The sequence below is a fragment of the Cupressus sempervirens genome, chromosome 3 (genome assembly GCF_028749045.1).
Source record: "Cupressus sempervirens isolate cs-2001-9-10 chromosome 3, ASM2874904v1, whole genome shotgun sequence".
NCBI classification, from domain to species: Eukaryota; Viridiplantae; Streptophyta; class Pinopsida; order Cupressales; family Cupressaceae; genus Cupressus; species Cupressus sempervirens.
This window is the reverse complement of record NC_143120.1, coordinates 611,241,428-611,263,591: the sequence shown is the minus strand read 5'-3', so window position 1 is coordinate 611,263,591 and position 22,164 is coordinate 611,241,428. Positions and strand designations below refer to the sequence as shown.

The 22,164-nt window shown below is 38.5% G+C and overlaps 1 protein-coding gene and 1 pseudogene across 1 annotated transcript in view; one reads left to right on the top strand and one right to left on the bottom strand.

Annotated features, from left to right (window-relative positions):
• LOC149568158 (P-loop containing nucleoside triphosphate hydrolases superfamily protein) overlaps positions 1-22,164 on the top strand; it is a 153,573-nt gene that overhangs the window by 51,627 nt on the left and 79,782 nt on the right. The window lies entirely within an intron of this gene.
• LOC149568159 (alkaline ceramidase TOD1-like) lies at positions 10,407-11,776 on the bottom strand (annotated as a pseudogene).

Below are 22,164 nucleotides of genomic sequence, written 5' to 3'. Positions count from 1 at the left end.
AAATTGTTAATCGGCAACCTAGAACCAGCAGACAATTAGCAGCAAATGGCTAAAATCTAGTAAATCACCAACTGCCCAAACTCAGAATACAAGGTCAGAAATTCATATTAGAGAGAAATCCTCCCAAGCAAGGAGAACATACGACTAAGAAAGACACCCCAACTCAATCCTAACCAAAAGTAGCCACAAACTGTGTTGGGTCCTTGAAAACTATCAACATCTAGCCAAACAACAAGAAAAATCACGAAAAAGAACTAGCTGTAAAAAACTTGGGTTTTAACCTTGGACCCAAGATGAATAGGGAGACCTAGAAGGTTCCCCAAACCATAACCTTCTGTCACGAAAAAAAACCATTCAAAATTTTCAACAATAAACAAATTAAGCTTCAGCTGCACCACAACTTAGGGGTTTTGAAAGGCTTCCCCAACCATCATTAGAGAAACGGGGTTTTGAAAGTCTCCCCAAACCATTAAGCCAAGACATTCCATAAGAAAGATAATACAAGAAAAATACCTTGGGGAAGAATAGTGGATTTAACGTCGAACCCAAAACCAACATGGGGTTTCGAGAGGCTCCTCAAACTTTTAAAGGAGGTTTTGACAAGGTTTTAACAACCAAAACCCTAGTGGGGTGTTGGGAGCTCCCCCAACCTACATTTTGGGTTTTGACATTATTCCCAAAACCAATAATAAGTTGAAAATAGGGACTAACCACTGGCCAATCCAAACCTCACCATCGAAACTTCTCCCCAACTCCATAGGATAAGAGCCCATCTCCATAGGAACCGCTGAGATAAGGACAACCGAATGCCAAGTACTGAGCGAGATTGCCCACTACTATAGAACCAAATGAGAGAAGAGACCACCCACAACCAACAACCACCTTTTCCCAGCAACAATCCACATCTATAGGTGTGCCTCCACTTAAATAGGAACTTTCACCTCTATATAGGAAGTGAGAAAGAAGAGAGGAACACAAAGAGCCTCAACCACCACAAAGCAATACAAAAAGACTTGAAAGATATCACCATGATAACACATGCAGCTAAAGAAATTATAACAAAGCCGCTCAAGAAAGGAAACAAATAAGGGCTAAGTCAAAGAAGCTCAACCTAGAACAACCAAATCCTCATGAGGACACACCAAGGGATAAAGAACTACCCCCACAACTCCAAACAAGCATCCTGCGTTGCCCAAAGCACGATCTCCAACAGAAATAAAACACTAAAACCCATAATAAGGCAATCTCCCAGAGCTTTGGATACCAACAACAAAGTGGGACAGGAGGTGCACCAAAGACCAGGGTAATCTTTAAGAAACTCCCCTCCAAAAAAGATATAAAATATTGGCGAATCTTTCATTATTTTGAAAAAAAAAATTTATTATTCACGAATCTTCAAATTTTTATTTAATATTTATATTGGCGATTATTTTGGAATCATAAATTTTATATAGAAAATATTGGTGAATCTCAATAGTAATAAAGTTTCATTAATCACCATAGAATATTACAAATGAAAATTGAATATTTTTTAACTCATGGAATATTATGAGGATCATTACATTATATTTTAAATCAATAGTGAAAACTAAATATTGGTGATATATCCCTAAAGTAACTGGTAATTATGATAATTATCGGTGAATTAATTTTAATTTCTCCAATAATATATAATATTTAGGTGAATCAAAGCTAATCATATATCGAATATTATGGCGAATCTTTGAATATAATTTTTTTAATAAAACAAATTATTGAGTGGTTTTAAATATGTTCTAAAATTTATAAAAATATGGCGATTTAGGTTGCATTAAATCTTAAATTATTAGCCAAATTACCCCCAATTTTTTTCCTAAAATTAGCCAATTGACAAATATTAGCCACTAAAAAATACCTTGCCAAAGACTACCAATGTGCAAAGAGACAACTTACCCAAAATCTGGAAGTCGCAACCTTCCAAGAGGGAAGGAATGCACAAAGTTTGAACAAGCCAAGCAAGGAAATATCACCACAATCATTGACAGAAAGGGGGCCTCCCAAGATAGAGAATAGGGGCAACATAGAAGAAAAGACAATCACTTCACTACACACCACACCAAAGCAAAGGCACCATATTGGCCAAAACAACCGGTCCACAAACATCCCCCCTACTAGCATGGAATATCCAAGGAGAACCAACAATCGCCACCAAAAAGGCATACAAATTGTGTAATAATCTTTGCTCGACATGGATTAATAATATTGTACTAAAACTGACAGGAATTTCATCAAACAGTTGGTGAATAACCAGAACTTTGTGAAACAATATTACTGCCCCAATTCGTTATTATTCATGGAGTTACTTCTAAAAACATGTCAAACAAATACCAGTACACTCACCTAAAAACATGAACACATGTTCAACACAACTTAGATTCTCACCAAATAAATCGATGAACTTAAGCTACAATCTGAAGTAGTGTTTCGGTCCTTTAATATCCTCATACAAGCAAATGAATTTTACAGAGGGGTATGAGGATGGACAGACCCGTCTCAGATGGACGCCGCTCAGAGCCTGGATAAGCTGACTGCAACACTTCAGTCCCCAATAATACCAGTGCTCAACCCGACTGCCAACAGTAATGAACTCCAAATGCTGAAAAGGTCCAACTCCAGCTGTGGCCGTGGATAATGCCGGGCAGTTTGTTAATAGATACTCCTTCCCGTGAACATCTCTAAGGCATTGATATTCTCTTCTACCCAAACCGTAACTCCAAATCCTTCCTGTAAAAACCACAATACCGTCATTGTCTTGCTGCCAGTCCGTCCCTCAGTCCTGTGGGTTGGAGTTCACGACTAGACCATATATGGAGCTGGTTTGACGTGAAGAACACCTGCTAGCTATCCCGTATTCCTCTCTGGTACTATGCCGCTACTGAATGATATGCCAATGAAAGTATACACTTTGCAAACAATCTCAAATCTGACCTGGATGTATCTGGTCTTGAAAGTTGACTCACTCCAGCCGGTGTCCTTAAGAAAACAATGTCTTTCTCTAACCAATCTTCCTCCTATTTACCATTGCAGTTTGAACTCATATCTAGTCTTCAAATTGAGCTTGCCAAATTGATATTATACTGTGCTGAACTAGGTTTTCGTCTAGTTGCACATTTTCCTCAAGGGTTTGCATCCTTAGGAAAATCCAGTCACACATAAGTGACCTTGGAATTTGTATTATATCATATATTCATTGTGTCTTTCCCAAGATTGAGCCTTTTATTTATAACCTCGAAGGGAGGGAAGAGTGTTGGAATAAGAGACGTGGGATAAAACACCAATTTCGTCTTCTAGTCACTTAAGTCACTTTATAAAGTGAATGTCTTAGCAAAACATAAAGTAACTTTATTAAAGTACTTTAAGATATTAAATGACGAACTTAAGACAAATCTTCCCTTGTGACTTGCAGGCATCCTTAGGAATGGTGCAACTTGTGTAATAACTTCCCCTGATATTTTTTAGAAAATGTGTTTGTTTTGCAATTCTGTATGCAATGAGAGTGTTGCTGATATTTGCTTTCAGATTGCATTGTTGATAAGAAAACAAACGTATAGCATGATGCATGACCACGAAAGATAGGATATAGGTGCTGACTGCAATAAGTCTTCATTGAAATGGATTCAAAGCTTCAACTAACCATTACATAGCAATACCAATCAGATTAAAAAATAAATTAGACCTGATATAATCTTCTAGCCTTTAATGCACAGCTCAGACTTGATTTCAATGTCCAAACTTAGGCACTAAAACACAAGGGCGAATGGTAAGAATATTCACCAAGTGTTAACACATCAACTGCTCCACTCTCAGGAAAACACAGAAACCACACCAGCAATCTCAAACACCCCAAAATGAAGATTCAGAACCAAGAAATAGCAAGTTTCAGACCTTTAAAAAGTTCCACTTGCCTAGGAAAGATAGTGCCACTAGGCCTACCTGGGAGGGTGGTCAGCCTCAAATTTTTTTTTTTCTACACCAATCTTACCAAATGAACAGTCAATCTTAGTCATGCAGCTATGAGGAAAACTTAGAATTGTGATTACCAGTACCTCTGAAAGTGCACTTCAAAACTCAGAAAATCCATTACAGCTCTTTGAAAATGCTTCTAAACTTCTCTAAACTCAACCCACACATAAAACTAGCATATACCACATCAAAACCAAGAGACTTGTATCAGAAAATTAGGAAAATCCTCATCTAGGTCAAGCCAAAATTTGTCAAGTCCAAAATTCCTCATTTAAAAGGATGTTTGCGTTTTGTAGGTGCCCATGTGTCTTCTACTACCATGGGTGTTTGTGTGTTTGCAGGTGTTTGTGCGTTTTTCTATTTTGTGTGGCTCTGCGTGTTTGTTCCGCTAGGGCTTCCTTGTTCATGCAACAGGTGTCTCTGTCTGCATTTTCCTTTCTCATGTGACAGGTGTCTTTGTCTGTGTTTGCTTCTGCGTTTTCCACCGTTTTGTGTGAAGTGCGACTTCTTCTCCTTCGCGGGTGCTCTCATCTTCTTGCAGTAGGCTATCTTCTTCACGGTTCCCTGATTCATGTCTTTGCATCCATTACGGCTGACCTCTATTGGTGTTGTTGGTGGGTCAGTAGTTGTTCGTTGGTGCCTGACCATTGCATGCCTTGTGATGGGTTGCTCTCACTCTTTCTTGGAAATAAGCCAGAATTTTTGCGCTAGCTCTAGTATTTTACAGTTCAAATTCGAAGATGTCTGATGTTGGAGATGCATGCCCATTGCAAAGTCAACCTCTAACCAACCAGAGGCTCTGCGACCGGATTTCCAAGCCGGAAATGGACGACCAACAGCTGAGAGAACAAATAATCTCGTTGATTGATACTATCTCGGAACTCAAAATTACCATAGGTTCAAATACATCTTAGATTCAAGGTTTTTTTGATACTTTCCTCTCCGAGACTGCAGGATTAAAAACCCATATTGAATCTGTTATCGAGCAAATACATCTTAGATTCAAGGTTTTTCTAATACTCTCCTCTCCGAGATTGCAAGATTAAAAACCCATATTGAATCTGTTATTGAGCAACTTGATGGGCTAGATACCATCAAAGAGCAACAATCAGTAATTGCAATGAAACATTCTTCTTTGATTTTTGAAACCGAACAGAAAATGAAATTGTGGGCCTCTCTCTGCAATAACACAACTGCTATTGCGCCTATAGCAAGTTTTGATAAGATGGTTCAGGGGAAGATAGAAGATGAGTGGGTGAGATGTGCTCGTGAGCTCAACCTGCGGGTTTGCGGGCTCCTTTCCATTTCTGATTCTTTATTTGTTGGACGCTCTTTCGTTATTGATCAGCTTGGTATATTTGACATTACACTAGATAAATGCTGGATTGGCCAAAGACACACCCTCTTCATTCGGTTTCTCAACTTTTCTGGTAGGATTCGTGCTCTTAGAGCGAAGAGGAAACTGTTCTCTCTTCCCTCCAACATTTTTCTTGATGAAGATCTCACGAAAGCATAGGTTATAGAGCTGAAACATGCTAGGGGTCTTGTAGCGGAGGCTAGATGGGTAGGGAAGTGGGCAGTGATCAGGAATCTTAGAGAAGTCATTCGTGATTCCCCCCTAGTCGATGGGAAGTGAGACAGGCCCCCAAGACCAAATGACGGTCTTGTCAATAGTTGGACAAGAGGGAGCCCTCCACTTGTTCTCTTCTTGTTAACTGTTGGAATTGTAATGGCATGTTGTGGTCATTACTTGGTCTCTCCCATGTTGCGGTGGGGTCTGTTGATATCCTAGTCATCATCGAGACTCATGCGAGCCTCGTGCGTCATGTGGGTCCGCGGCTCTAGAGGTGTGGCTTGCTTGATTAAAGATGATATTTTCAGCTCTACCATGTTAGTTCACTCGGACAAGTATGCCAGATTCCTGTGGGTCCGAATTGGTAGTAAGATTCATCATCAGAAAGATATTTTCATTGCTGTGTGTTATTTGCCATCGGCTTCTTCTCCTTATGCCATTCACGATATCAAGGACGGGGACCCATTTGCTGACCTTTACGAGAGTGTCTCTCAGTTTGTTGCTTTGGGGGCATCATTATTCTCGAGGATTTCAATGCATGGACTAGAGAGCTTCAGACTCCTATATATGACCGTTGCTCCGATTTGATTTGCACTTCAAAGATTGAATAGACCTATGTGAGATTTCAATGAACTTTTGATGACGTTCATGGGCCGATTACTAGCTATGGTCGCCATCTACTCCAACTTTGTGAGTCTTCAGGTTTGGTGATTTTGAATGGTCTCACATGTTTACTGGGGTCTGAGTTATTCACTTGCTGGACTCATTCTGAGGGCACGAGCATTGTGGACTATGCCCTCACCCTTTCTTCCTTCATTCCCTCCATTCACAACTTCACCATCCCTCACCTCCCCCTTGCTGATCATGCTCTCCTGACTTTTGCTCTTTGCTTTCCCCCCACTCGTCGCTCTCTCTCTGTCTCTCTCTCTCTTCTCTCCAGCCTCCTCATCTCTTGCTTGTCGCTACCCGTCCTTCTACTAGTTTCCGCTTCGTTGATGGTGGTAGTGAGCTTTTTTCATCCCATCTTAGGAGACTCCTTAACCATCAGTGTTTTGGTGACTCTTGCGAGGCCTCCTCCATGTTTGATACACTTGTTGTTGCTATTTGGAAGTCCACTTTCCTCTCTATCCCTCACCGTTGTTTGCTTTTCCGTAGAACCAAACGTCGTAATACTTGCCCTATGAAACAATGGTTTGATGCTGACTGCAAATCCTTTCATCGCTCCTTATGCTCTTCTTTTTAGGCCCATTCCCCCTTATACGCTTGCTTGTGTTCCTCTTACCTCCGTTTTCTTCGCTCTAAGAAACGGTCCTTTGTCGCGGCTCAGTTTAAATCCTTATGCTCCATGCTTATCCGCAATCCCTAGCTCTTTTGGTGCACCTTGTTCCCTTGTTGCCCCCCATCCTCCACCCTTGACTTACTCTCTACCTTTGACTTTCACTTACTAAACTCTCATACCATTGCTCTGTATGACATTCTTGGCCAGCCATCTATCCACCCCACTTCGCCCACTTTTTGCCATTTGTTCACCCCCTCCATCATTTATGAGGCCATTAGATCTATGAGATGTAGTAGAGCGGCTAATGATGAGGGGTTCTAGGCTGAGCTTTTCAAGTTGGGTGCCTCGGTCCTTGGTTCCTACCTTCCTATGCTCTTTAATACAGTGGTCTGTACTGGTTTTTCTAGCTTTTTAGTCAAGGCACCTGATTTATCGGATTCACAAGGCCGAGCTTGTCTTAGACCCCGACATCTACAAGACCATCATCATTGGGCATACATTTGCCAAATTATATGCAACAACTCTGAATGCTATGTTATCTAGAGAGCTTGACAAGAGAGGTTGTAGAGCTAGAGGGTAGGCCAATTTTTGGGCTGACTACTAGACCATAGATCACATTTTCACTTTGCGGGCTATTATTGAGGATGCTAGACACTGATCGACAAAAGTTTACTGCTGTTTTGTAGATTTTTGCAAGGCTTTTGACTCTGTTCCTAGGGTGGTGCCATTCCAGAGACTTCGTGAGATTGGGATTTCTGAGATGTTGTTAACTGTGATTGTGAGGTTGTACGAAACTGTGGTGGGTAGATTTAGGTTCCTAAAGGCTATTCAGATCCGATCCAGAGCACAATTAGACTGAAGTAGGGTTGCCCTCTCTCCCCCACTCTGTTTGGTTTATATATTGATGAGCTTGAGGATTTCCTTGAGATCTCCTCACTTCCCGGTGATGGGTGTTACTTACATTAGGTCTTGATCTCCATCCTCCTTTTTGCATACAATGTGGTTGTGTTATCTTCTTCTCTGGAGGGTCTGTAGAGGCTCTTAGACGATTTGGCTTCCTTTTGTAACTAGCGTCAGCTTGTGGTCAATCTGGGTAAGACTCGAGTCATGGTATTTAATTGCTTAAAGACCTCTCACCTTCCTTTCTCCTTTCAGGGACAAGAAATTGAGATTACTTCATATATGTATCTTGGAGTGAAATTTTATGGACCCCGCTTCAATATGAGACCGGCTATCCAATCTAGAGTCAGTAAGGGCTTGGGATCCCTTGCTATGCTTGAGAGATAGTGCTTCAAACATCATTTTCAGGACACTCCCTCCAAGCTATCCCTCCTTGATTCCCTGGTGCAATCGATATTTCTTTATGGCTCCGTGGTTTGGGGGCCTTCTCTTCTGGTCTCAGATTGGGCCTTGATCGAGTGCACGCAAACTCTACTTTTCAGACGTATTATTAGATGCCACAGGCTCATCCCTCACAATATTATTCTAGCCAAGTTTGGTGCTCATCCCTTCAGACTTGCCGCCATATTCGACTTGATCTGGCTCCTTCATTGCCTTCATGCATTTACAGATTCGACAAGTGACCAATCTAGATACTCCTATCTAGCCTACTGCTCCTCTATTATGACAACAAGCTTCGATACTAGCAGTAGAGCTCGCTGTTGGTATGCTCAGGCAACCTCTCTGTTGGGCTCGATTGGGATTGATATTGATCACCTCCCTCCATATTAGTTCTCACTGGATGCTCCTTTCGCCTCCTCCCCTCACGTTAGGAGTTGAATGAATATGTCAGACTTGATATCTATAGACAGTATAATATTACTACTAGGAGTAATCCTCCTGGATGCTTACGTTCGAAGATGGCCTCTATGTTGAGCACTTTTTGGAGATTCGAGATGGGGTTATTGTTCGTCCTAGCTACCTATCTCGATGCTGGTGTCATGCTTTTCATATCTCTCTGGGCTCTTTCAGAGTTGGTTCTTATCGTCTTCGAGCCTGGTTTGACCATCATATGGACAGGGATGATCGGATCTATCAGATGTGTACTTTAACTGAGGTCGAGATAGAGAATCATTTTATTTTCTGTTGCCCTACCTTTTATGAGATCAAAGGGAGATTTCATTGCCTGTTTCGTGACTGCTTCTCTCTTTCAACATTCTTCAGCTACACTGATCAGCGATGTCTTACACTTTATCTTTAGGAAGCCACCTTGCTCCGCGAGAGTACTTTGTAGTCACTTCTTCCTCATGGTCATACCTCGGATCAGCTCATTACTGCTTTTTTCTCAACCTTGTCTCCACCAAGGGGTGTGAAAAGGCCGTTTACTACTACCACCATCGACCACTCCAGGTCTGTGAGACCCCGCAACAACTTATCTCGACAACGACACTCCTCTAGTAGCACACGAAGGTAGTGCAACGCTCATTTGCACTCCTATCCTTCTGTGACCAAATTCTTCATGTCTACAAAGGATTCCTAATCCTTTGCTTGACACTTCTCTTTTCTTCTTGTTTCTTGGTTTCTTTTCTCGGACACCATTTGGTGCTCCCGCTTCTCTCTGTTTTCTTGTTGTAGGTTCTCAGTCACATAGACCATTTTGTGGTCTTTTGTTGGACATTGATATTATTATCTTAGCTTATTTTATTATCAACTGAAAGTAGCAACCAGCTAAGGTAAATATTTCACCACTGAAACTACTAGCACAATTGAGGGGTTTAGTTCACTATCCAACCAAAGATAAACTCCAAACATCAATCAGGCTCAATAACGACAAGTTGTCGAAGCAAGCATATGTAAATGAGAGCTCAAGTGAGAATATTTAGAGAGGGAAGGACTAGGGCAACTTTTCCTTGAATTTGAATTATTTTCCCTCCAAAATTGCATTTGAAAGCACAAGAAAATAACCCAAAAAAGGGTTGAACCTTTTTTGAAGCTCCCAAATTATAATATTTTAAGTTCCTTGTTCAATCTTGGTGTCACATTTTGGGAAACATAAAATAATCTTCCAAAATATAGAATATATCCCCTTCCTTGGCATCACTTTAGGATATCTAATGGCCCTTGTTTTGAAAACTTAAGTTGTCACTTCATGAGGCATAGCTCAAGGGGTAAATTTTATAAAGCGAAGCAACTTTATAACAGACTTAGTGACAAGAATTGAATGTCTCTTGAAAAAATAAGACTCAAGAAGGCTAGAACTTGAAAGCACTGAACTCAATTGAGAAGGGATAGAGGCCATTCCCAAGTGCCAAAAATAACACTTAAAAAAGTAGCAACATGCCATAAGTAAAAGCGTTTGTTGGAAAATTTTGCAAATCATTTCTAGAGCTCACTTCAAGACATTGAGTCCCTTAACAAAATCCACTTAGCCTATTGGAATCCAAGAACAGGCAAATGCAACATTTGTCTAATATTGGAATCTATCGAATGCTAGATTTGTTAATCCCGAATTTGGCTTTGGAAATATGATTGGACCCGTTTGGTTCACCTTGAATTTGATGGGGAAGATGTTTTTCCTGCATTTGGTTGCACACAATTGGAATTGAAATAAAATTAATATTTTAACTTGTTTTGAACTATTTGTTGGTTTTGAAACAGATTTGTCGGAAGATTGTTCTTTCTTAATATAAATGTTGTGTTGCCCACATCTACAAGAGGTGTTTACAAATAATTTACAGTTCATAGTCATAGCTATAACATCGGTAAAGCTATTTATTTGTACAAAAATTATAGCACACCTGCAACATATGGAAGCTTTTCTGTACTCCAAGGTTGTAAGCATCAGCACGGTAATCTTCCATCTTATTTTTGATGCCCTCTTTACTCCATTTTCTCCATCTCACTCTAAGAATGGCTTCTTCCATGGTCTGGGTATTGTGAGCATGCTGTGACAATGTCATGTTTTCCTTCTATTTTATAAGAAGATTCCCAAAAATCGGCAAGGGATCCACGGTTAGCTGAATTTTGGTATATGTACAAAGAGTGTACATACAGTTGGGGAAAAGCCTATGCACAAGGTATTTTTGTTACCAAGCCATTCATAACATATTCCTTGTATGGAAGCTGCTCAATGAAAACAATATGCCACACTCCTATTTTATGAAATTAGTTTGGTTCAATCCCGTGACTTGCAAGCTTTGCAAGAGTTATATTGTCCACAAACATCAAAATACAAACATTTTTTGCAGTAATGTTCTTCACGTGCTTGGGTTTTCTAAAGCCCTATCATAGCCTCTAAATATAGCAGAAATTATAAGCGATCATCTGCACTTGTTTATTGCTTCTCAGTCTTTATCGCTCACTATGAAAGCAGGGTAATTGTAATTAGTAAAGCCACATGGTAATTCCATTCCTTCAGGGATGTTATATTACTGTTTCCTCTTTTGTAAATCAAGACCACTCCAAATCTCATTCAAATTGGAAATGAACCAGGCCCGTTGTCCTCGATCTTCAAAAACTTGAAGGAGGAATCTTGAATCTTTCTTGATTTTCTGAAGGTTTTTTGCGGTTGAGATTAAGGGCACAATATGGCATTATTTGAAATGCAAATCAACAACTATGAAAGTTAAGGTTCAATTCAAGAAACTATTGAATCACCTGAAGTATGGGTATACAAATCGCATGATTTGTTCATCAGTAGTGTACCTTTCTTGTGCAAGTACTTTTCTAGCCCATATTGTGGGGGATATGTAAAGAGTGGCCATTGAAGCTCCAATTCAACTTTACTCCCAGATTTGTGGTAACAAGTTTGCCTTCTAAACTTTGGAATGAAGCTAAGCAAATTGTCCTGGATGGGTTTTGTTATGGTAGCATTTGTGTTTGAAAGAACTAGGCATGGGATTTAAGATTATAAATACAGAGAAGACCATCAAAACTATGAATTTCGTGTTGCCCATTTTGTCCAGAAACAACTTCTGCAACATTGTAATTTAATGTGAGGAATTGTCTCAATAAACACAATAAGGCCAAGCAAGAGAGAAAGCAACCAGAGGAGAACAACAATCGTAAACTTTTCTCTGTAGCAGACCCCAAGTTACATTGTAATTTTTGGACAAATTTAATTTCCTAGTACTGTACCGAAATGTTGTACCGAAATGTTTATGAAATATGGATTAGGGGAATTGGGAATTCCAATTCCAGCTCATGAGGTGGAATCAACAAACCCTCATTTTGGGCCAAAATGGGAATACGAAATCCAAATGCCAATTGTGTTTTGGCACATCCAAACTGTGGGTTAGAAATTTCAGGAATTAGCAAATACCAATTCCGGTTCAATTCTGACAAATAAACAAGCCCTAAGGGCCCGTTTGGTTGCAAGCGTAGGAATTGAGAATTAGAATAGAAAATTTGAATGAGAATGGAGAATGAAGAATAGGAATGGAAAAATGCAATCCAATCTTGTTTATCCCTTGTTTGGTTATGCAAGCTTAAATTGGAATAGGGTTAACTTGCAATCGGCGCCATTTGAAAATATTTCTGAAAATGTAATCGGCGGCATTGGAAAATCGCTAAAATATTTGAAAATATTCAAAACAAAGTTCCAGCGCTCACCCAAGGTCAAAGCGGATTTGAAAATTTAATCAAATTTGAAAAAAGTTAAAATGAATGCAAGAATAGCAATTCCAATTACAGGTATTTTTTGGAATGGACAAAAGCTCATTTTGGGGCTAAAATGAGAATATGTATTCCTATTCCCTATTCCTATTCCACGCACCAAACAAAGAATACAAATCATATTCTAATTTTCTATTCCTATTCCGGTTGTATTCTAGCAACCAAACGGGCCCTAATGGAAAACCTCATACCAAACTAGGGGTCAAAAAGAGACAATACAACTTTCAAGTATAACCACTAGAGAGTGTCAAGAATCTAAATTTTTGCTAGGAAACTACATAGGCATTTATGAAATTATCGTAAGAAAATCTATTGAAATAGAAAAATTATGCTAATGCCAAATTGGTTGGGACAAAAATGAAGTCCTTATTAACTCCTTATTTTTTGAAGTTCCCTAATGGCTTTTCATGAGCTTGTGTCAATCTTGTACCAAAAAGTCTATGAATGGATTCTTGGCTAAACAAAGGTGAAGATTGTGAACTAGTTTACATTTCTGTGGTCCTCAGTGACTAGTATTTTATAGGAAATTAGAAATTTGTTTAATTGTATTAGAAATTTCTCACTTTTATCATAGAAGTTAGGAGCAATTTTTATGGGTTTGGAAGCCTTGGAGTTGAAATTGGATGTCTCAACAACTATTTGGCTAGTTTCTTTCAGTTTGGTTAGGTATTGCACATATTTCATATTCAGTTCATCCACCTCCTCAGAAGGATGCACATCTATTGAAAAGGAGAAGGGTCTTTGATAAACTTGTTGGGAATAACTTTAGAAAGGAGCTTTGATTTTGGATTTTTCTGCTCAAGAATTGTGGAAGTTAAGTGTAATGTCCCCTTTTCTATGGTGGAAGTTAAATTTATCAAGTGATTATATTTATTAATGCATTAAAGAGAGAAACCAAGGAGAAGTGGAAAGCTTATTTATGGTTGCTTGGGATGAAGTAAGGCATCCATTGTTATTTGCAAAATTGATCATTGATGATTTTGAGCATTGAGAAGAGTTTACAACTTTACCATTGGAGAACGTAGTTCTTCTGTGTGTCTCCATTTGAGCTGGTGAAATATCCAGCGAATTTGGAATATCTAAGAGTTTCATCCAAAGACTCTATTTGCGCTTCAGCAATATTTGTTTTCAGTAGTAGGGAAGAAAGGAGACAATTATATTATTGCAGAATAAGGATGAATAAGTTACAGCTGTTGGTTATCATTCTAATTTGCAACCACCAACAAGAAATTGTAGACTACAGGCAAATTGACACGAATCCCCAATGCCTGTGATTTTGTTTTAAAAAATCAAATAAATTGTATGTGAAGCATGTTTGTGGGTTAAGGGCTTGAAGGAGTAGGTTGGATCATTTTGGACATTGTAGAGTTGGAAGAAATAATTTTCTTCAGCAGTTGGAGTACTTTTCCAGATTTTTTTGTATCCATTTCATAGTTGCTTTTGTATTCATTTTTTCAATAAAGGATTGTCTGGATTCTTATATGTATTTCATTTGAATAAAAGTAAATAGAAATTGCAATGGTTGATAATATTGTTACAGAAGTCAAATTATTGCATAATTACTTTTAACTTCTAAAATCCTTGAAAATAACAGAAATCATAAACTTTCAAACAACAAAAGTGTGACAAACACCTACAGTAGTTAGGGACCGATTGGGGTCCTTATATTGGTATCAAAGCTAAATCCTGCCATCCTGAGGGTTAGGGATTTCATATGCAGTGAGAAGAAGCTGGTCCTCATAGGCTGTGTCACAGGGTTCGACAAATTCCAGCCACGAGGTTCGAAATTCGGCGAACTTCAAAATACCGTAAAAAAGTTTGTTCATATTTGCTTGTTGTTCGCCTGTATAAAGGACCTAATTTTTTCTATAATTAAAATTTCAAACAAAATGAATTTTCAATGGTTTTTTACATGTTTCATTCTTCATTTTAGACAAATGAATGCCCTCGTTCCAAATAAGTCCTCCTTCACTAATCCAAACCGTAATAAAAAATTCAAATAATCTTTGAAAAACGAACAGAGTAGTACGGGATAATCAAGCATACTACAGATGTAGATCTCGTGTTTCCTCCTATCATTCGTGATGGCAAACAAAATCATTTCTTGCCTGGGCGCGAATGAAAAAATTATTAACAATGATTTATAAATTTTAATATATGTACTTATTAATTAGGTTTCATGTTAATATATAAGTTTTGTTGTGTATATATATGTATAGATAATGAATTTGATTTACTTAGTAATCTTGTTTATACGTGTGTATTACACGTTTGTTATTTTATATTAATTTATAAATTTTGTGTATAAAATGAATTTAATTTTTATAGTAAATTTGTTTATTAGTGTATATGTATGTATACATATGCTATATATATGAAATATTAAATTAATTCATAAATATGTATATATTTATACTTTTATGTTTGAATTGAAAAGTTCTTTGCGTGAAATTCGTTAACTTATAAAATATATACTACAATGCATATATATTCACCAATACCATGAAGAAGAAGTCACACACTCTCTAGTAACTAGGAATCAAGATCATATGTTTAGATTTTTTTTAAAATTATATAAGGCGAATTTGATGTCGAATTTTTTTCCAAATTTTTTACTTTGTCGAACTTCATCCGAACTTCATAGTTGTTGAACTCGAACTTGAACACGAACCTTGTGACTTAGCTCATAGGTATTATATATGGAGGAGAGCTTTCTGTGAAGGTGAACAGGTTTTAGGTGGGCAGTCAGTCACCATGGGTGACAGGGATGATGGTAGCCCACCCAGGTGAAACAGGAATGATGAAAATCAGGAAACTAGAGAGTTCTTTAGAGCCATGGCTACAGCGCAGCAATAGGTAGCTCAGGATTTGCAGGTTCTTACCACTATGGTGGAGCACATGAACACACCGACAAGGCAAAATCTTAGTCCAGTAAATAAATTTCAGTCCTAGGCAGCTTCCTCCAACAAGGACAATAAACCATTCTTTTAGAAACGAGAGAGGACTGAATTCAAAACTGAGAATAAGGATAAAAATTTTGTACCACTTGACAAGGAAACACTTAATGATTTATAGAAGAAGAAATTGTGTTTCTATCGCAAAGGACCTTATGATATAAACCATGATTGTCTTTTAAGACCCAAGGGAAAAGCAAATAGGGTTTTGTGGCCTTATCATGAGGATTCCAATTCTGAAAAGTTGGATGGGCAATCTGAAAATGAGGAATTAATTGAAGAAAAGGAAAGCATAGATGATGAAAAGTTGAACAAAATGGTTACAAGTGATGAGAAGACTAAGGGTAGACTTAAGGAGGCCTATCTCACCAATGTACAACAAGAGGGATCATTCAAGATGAAAGAAGTATTGGCTGGGAAACAAGTTATTACCTTGCTAGATACAAGTGCCACTCATAATTTTATTGATTCTAGGTTGGTTTGGGGGCGTGGGATTCAGACAGAGCAGTTTGAGGGTTTGAGAGTGAGGGTAGTGATTGATTATGTCCTCAAAATGCAATAGGAAGATTACAGGTTTACCCTTGAAGATTAATGACTTTGATTTAAAGCTGATTTGTATGTTGTAAACATAAGCGACATAGATTTGGTTTTTTGTATGACTTGGTTACATGACATTAGGTTGCTCAGTCTTGATTTGAGGGACATGGAGATGAACTTTTAGTCAGATGGGAAGACACATATACTAAAGGCCATCCATGATAGTAAGTTTAGGATGATGTCTTGTCGATGCATGGAGAGTTTGCTGAGACATGACGAGGTTGAGTGGGCAGCCCATTGCATGTTGATGCCAGCATAGGAGCAACAAGAATCCAAATATTACCTAGATATATAGGAGCTGAGGATTAAGCATTATAAGGTGTTTAGTGATATCCCACTAGGTAGACCTCTCGATAGAGGCATTGAGCACATCATTGAGCTGGAGGAGGGTGCCAAGCCCATTATGATTACACCATACAAGCATCCAAAAAGATTGAAGGATGAAATTGTAATGTTTCAAACCTGGAGAAGACAACACTTCCACTATATCATAATTCCATTCTTGTCAAGTAGCTGGAGGGTGTGGTATGGATAGGGTATGAAATCTGATATGGCCGTACAGAGCAATGGTATTGGCCATACGATGCAACTGAGCTAGCCGTATGATGTCTAGGATGAGGTTGTACAGGAGTAGAATGCTAGCCGTATAGTATTTGGGGTGTATGGTGGGGCAGAGGTGTTGTTGATGCTGTATGGTATTATGGCCGTATGGTGGAAGTCAAGGAAGGTAGTACGGTCAATAATTGATGGCCGTACGTAGTGCTGGGAAGTTGTATGGTAGTGGAAAAGGCCAAGTTTTCAATAGTGTTAGCCATACGGTAGCAGGGAGAGTTATGTTGTACAGTGATGAAATAGGTACGATGGTCGTGCACCAGACTAACCATACAGTGGCAGAGGGAGACAATGTGTACAGTGGAATAGGGATACAATGTAGTACGGAATGGAGACCAAGTTGATGGGTAGTGTACGGATGGAAGGGAAGTATCTAGTAATGCCACGATAAACTTCAAGATCACAATTCATCAAATAGAACCAAACATTAATGGGGATTGAAACACAAATAACCTTCAATTAATATTTGCCAAAAGATGGTGCTTCGATTTGCCAGATCTGAGTGAAGTGTTATAGGCGACGGAATAGGGTGAGGGTTGGATCCCACCAAAATCGGACAGAACCAAATAGGGAAGGTCTTTCACTTTTGAAATGGCCAACGACAGAGAACTCCAACAGGAATTCGCAGTACAAAGAAATAATCCAAAATGCATGCCTAAAGACTACCTACAAGCCGTGCTTAAATACTCGTTAGGAAAACTTTCCGAGGGTGTACAAAGATAGTTGATGGCGACACAAACTACGGAAGCAAAACAAAAATGGGTTCGAGATATATTAAATCAATCGGTCCATTAACAATAGTTTGATAAATGTTTTATTTTATAACGGGAACATTACAAAAAAAAAAACGATCATCAAGGAGTTACTTGACATGGGCCATATTAGACCAAGTAAATCTCCTTTCGCTTCTTTAGTAGTACTAGTGAAGAAGGAAGATGGCATACTTAGGATGTGCATTAATTATAAGGTCCTGAACAGACAAACATTAAAGAATAGGTACCCCATTCCTTAGATAGATAAATTGCTAGATGAGCTTCTTAGTTTTGGCTTCTTTTTGAAAATTGATTTGAGAATGGGATATCATTAGATCCGAGTAAGGGAACAATATATAGAGAAGACGACAATCAAATGTCATTCTGTTCATTTCGAGTTTGTAGTTATGTCATTTAGGCTAACTAAAGTTCTTGCCACATTTTAGTCCACAATAAATAGGGTCTTTCAACCTCAATTAAAGAAATTTGAATTTGTCTTCTTTGATGACATCCTTGTTTATAGTAAAACATGGGATAAGCATTTGCGACACTTGGACACAGTTTTGGACATTTTGAGTGGAGAGTCCTTGTATGCAAAGGAGTCAAAATATGATCTAGAATTGTTAGAGTTGTTGTATTTGGGTCACATTATTAGTGCATAGGGCGTACACATGGATCCTAAAAAGATTTGTGCTATCATTGAGTGGCCTATTCCAATGAACCTTACACAATTGAGAGGGATTTTGGGTTAATGTGGCTTCTACAAGAGATTTGCCAGCGGATATTCCAAGAATGCAACACCTTTAACTGATTTAATGAGAACGTGAGCTTTCTTGGGGAATCTTGAGGCGCAAGAGTGTTTTGATAAATTAAAGGAGTTAATGATTTCTTGTCCAATGCTAGCTTTGCCAAATTTCAGAAAACCATTTGAACTACATTGTGATGTATCTGGGGAGGATATTGGAGCGGTGCTTACACACGACAAGCACTCGATTGTTTATGAGAGTAGGAAGCTCAAGGGGCTTGAGAGGGGCTTTGGTATTTATGATAAGGAAATGCTGGCTATAATACATGCTTTGGCCAAATTTAGGCAATACTTAGTTTGTAGTAAATTGTGCATAAAAATAAACCACAACAACTTGAAACATTTCCTAGGGCAGCGAGATGTTAATGACAAGAAACAAAAATGGGTAACTAGGTTATAGTCACGTGATTTTGATATTTCGTATTTGAAAGTAACGAAAAATATTGTAGTAGATGCCTTGTCACAGAGACCCAATTTGAGCATGATGACAGACATATTTGAGGACTGGAGACACTTGATCCTTGCTGAGTATGCAAAGGATACATTGGTATCAAGATTTGTAGCTGGAGCCGTTCAGGGTAGTAACTATACCCTTGTGAATGAGCTTATCATTTATAGAGGGTGCATTTATTTGGTCTCGGGATCAGAGGCGAGGATGTTGATGAGGACTTATCGTGATTCACCTATGACAGGACATCCTGGTTTTGACAAAATTTACCGACAGATTGGAGAGTGCTTTTCGTGGAAAGGGCTCAAAGGTGAGGTGTTGCAATATGTTAGAGAGTGTTCCACCTAATAGCAAATAAGTAGGAACTCTTTTACCTAGCCGATTTGTTATAGCTACTTCCGATTCCGGACAAGAAGTGGGAGTGCTTATCTATGGACTTCATTACAGAACTTTCGAGAGCCCAGGGTAGAGATTGCATATATGTTGTTGCTGATTTGCTTACGAAGTTTCATCACTTCTTTCCGATCACAACTACATACATTGCTACATAGGTGGAAAAGTTGTTTTCCTGTGAGGTATTTAGGTTGTATTGCTTACCTCAGAGCATAGTTAGTGATAGGGATACCATATTTACGAGTCACTTATTATAGGAGTTGTTCGAATTGTGCAGGACAAAGCTCACTGTGAGTACCAATTAACACCCCCAGACATATGGGTAGACTGAGATAGTCAATGAATGGGTGGAGGGATACCTAAGAAACTATATAGCAGTGCAACAAAAGGCTTGGGTTAAGTGGATTTATCTATGTGAGTATTGCTACAATTCCACTTATCACTTATCTATCCAGATGTCACCTTTTATGGCATTATATGGGTAGAGGCCTGCAATTTCATGGATTTTTTGTTGAGTGATAGTAGATTGCCTAGTGCTAGAGCGATTGTAGATTGTAAAGGCCCATAATTGGCAGAATTCGTATGCATTTCAGAGGAGGACTGCACATACTTTTGAGGTAGGAGATATGGTAAACTTGATATTTCAACCTTATCGCTAGTCCACTGTTATAAAGAGTGGCACTGAGAAACTTAAGCCACAATACTATGGACCTTTTAGGGTGATCAGGATAGTGGAAGAGGTGGCCTATGAGTTCAAAATTTTGGCAAAGAGTAGAGTCCATAATGTTTTCATGTGTCATGTCTCAAAAAGGCGTTAGGACATTATATTGTTCCTTCTACAGTGCTCCCACCCTTGGACGATGAGGGAAAGTTGGTTTAGGTGCCAGAGGCTATCATAGGGTTTAAGGAGAGGAATTTGAGGAGACGCACTATCAGGGAATACTTGGTGAAATGGAAGGACATATTGGTTGGGGATGCTACATAGGAGAGTGAGGAGATCTTACAACATCCAGAGTTGAGATTGCTTGAGGACAAGCAAATTTAGGAAGGCTAGACTATGTTGTCCCATTCTAGTTTGAGACATCATTATAGCTATTGATTAGCCTATTAACGAACCCTTGTAGGCTAGTAGAGACGGATAGAGGGTCCATTCATGCACACAGTAGATATGTCTCTCTGATGGTTTGATCTTTGCAGAGCTTAGTGACTTCGATTTGGTATGGAGAGATGATTTAGACTCAGCTGTTTGAGTTTGAGTCATAGAGATGGACCTTTGCTATTTTTAGAAAATGATTTGGTAGCATGGAAAATTATTATGCCAACTCCAGTTTCAGATAGTGAAGCCAGATTCACAATATTGAGGGAGTTATTCAGTTTTCAGTTGTAACATATTTATTAAATGACAAAGGATTTTATTAAGTTATAAATTGACTTCATATTAAATCACTGAAGTGATGGGTAGAAGTATCATGAAATTGGGCCAATTGAATGTAAAAAGTGGAGGAGAAATATTGAATGTTATTTCCCAAGTCTAAATCATAAAATTTATTTAATGATTATATTTATTAATGTATTTAAGAGAGAAATTGTAACTTTCTGAGGAGAAGTCGTTTTAGGGTTGGAAAACTTATTTATGGATGCTTGGGAAGAAGTAAGGCATCCATTGTTATTTGCAAAATTGATCATTGATGATTTTGAGCTTTGAGATAGGTTCACAACATTACCTTTGGAGAACATAGTTCTTCTGTGTGTCTCCATTTGAGCTGGTTAAATTAACTAGTGAATTTGGAATATTTGAGAGTTTCATCTAGAAACTTTGTTTGCACTTCAACACTATTGGTTTTTTGCAATAGGGGAGAAAGGAGACAATATTATTATTGCAAATTAAGGAGGAATAAGTTATAGATGTTGGTTGAGGCAAAATTCCTCTCCTTAAACCCTATGATAGCAGGGGATAATGAGACGGGATTCTGAGACGGCAAATTTCTTTGCTGATTTTGGGGATTGGGGGGGGACGGCAAATGGGGACAATAAAAGTGACATCTTTGTTTTTTAAATTTTTTGTTTTGTGTGTTAAAAAAATGGGGATAGATACAAGTCCCCAGCGAAGTTCTCGGGATGGGGACGTCCACGTCCCCGAAACGTTGGCTCTTTTGGGAGTACATGTCCCCGGGGAACATAGGAAATTACTGACTACAAGCAAATTGGCACAAATCCCCAAGGTTTGCGATTTTGTTTAAAAAAAATAAAATTATGTGTGGTCTGTGTTTGTGGGTTGAGGGCTTGAAGGAGCAGGTTGGATCATTTCAAACATTGCGAAGTTGGAAGAAATATATTTTTTCACTAGCTAGAGTACTTTTCTAGGTTTTTCGTATGCATTTTGTAGTTGCTTTTGTGTTTATTTTTCCAATAAAGGATTTTCTAGATTCTCATATGTATTTTATTTAAAAAAAAACAAAAAAGGAGTTGCAATGGTTGATAATATTGTGACAAAAGTTAGATTATTGCATAATTGCTTTTAAGTTCTAAACCCCTTGGAAATAAAGAAAATCATAAACTTTCAAACAACAAAAGTTTGACAAACACCTACAGAAGATAGGGACTGATTGGGGTTCTTACTAGAATCTTGGGAGTCCCTCATTCTACCAATTGAGTGATACTGCCTTCTTTTCTTGTTATAAACTTACATTCAATTTCCGTAGGCTAACAAGGTCATTGGCCTCGATATCGCTGTAATGTTCCTGACATGATATATGAGTGATTCACCCCTTCAATGGTGAACTCAACTCAATGTGTAGTATCGAGAGGCGTATGGTAGTGTGTCATGTCCATACAACTAAAAAGAGTTGGACTCTGTACAAAGAACTTGGGTGAATGTATGAAGGGTGATGTTGGATATACATTTTTAGAGGCTGTACAACAAGGAGGGGAGAGACATGAATTGTATGGTCGATGTGGATGTGATAGTGCACAATTGGAGGGTATGTGAAATACGAAGAAATGAGGAGAGATGTTGTGTAGTGAGTTGGTCGTACATTAAAGGGAAGAGTTGTGTCCGTAGATAGGAGAAGCTAGCAATCGACGTCAGTAGAACAAGCCCAACCTTACAAACAATAGGCAGACATACGGGTACAAT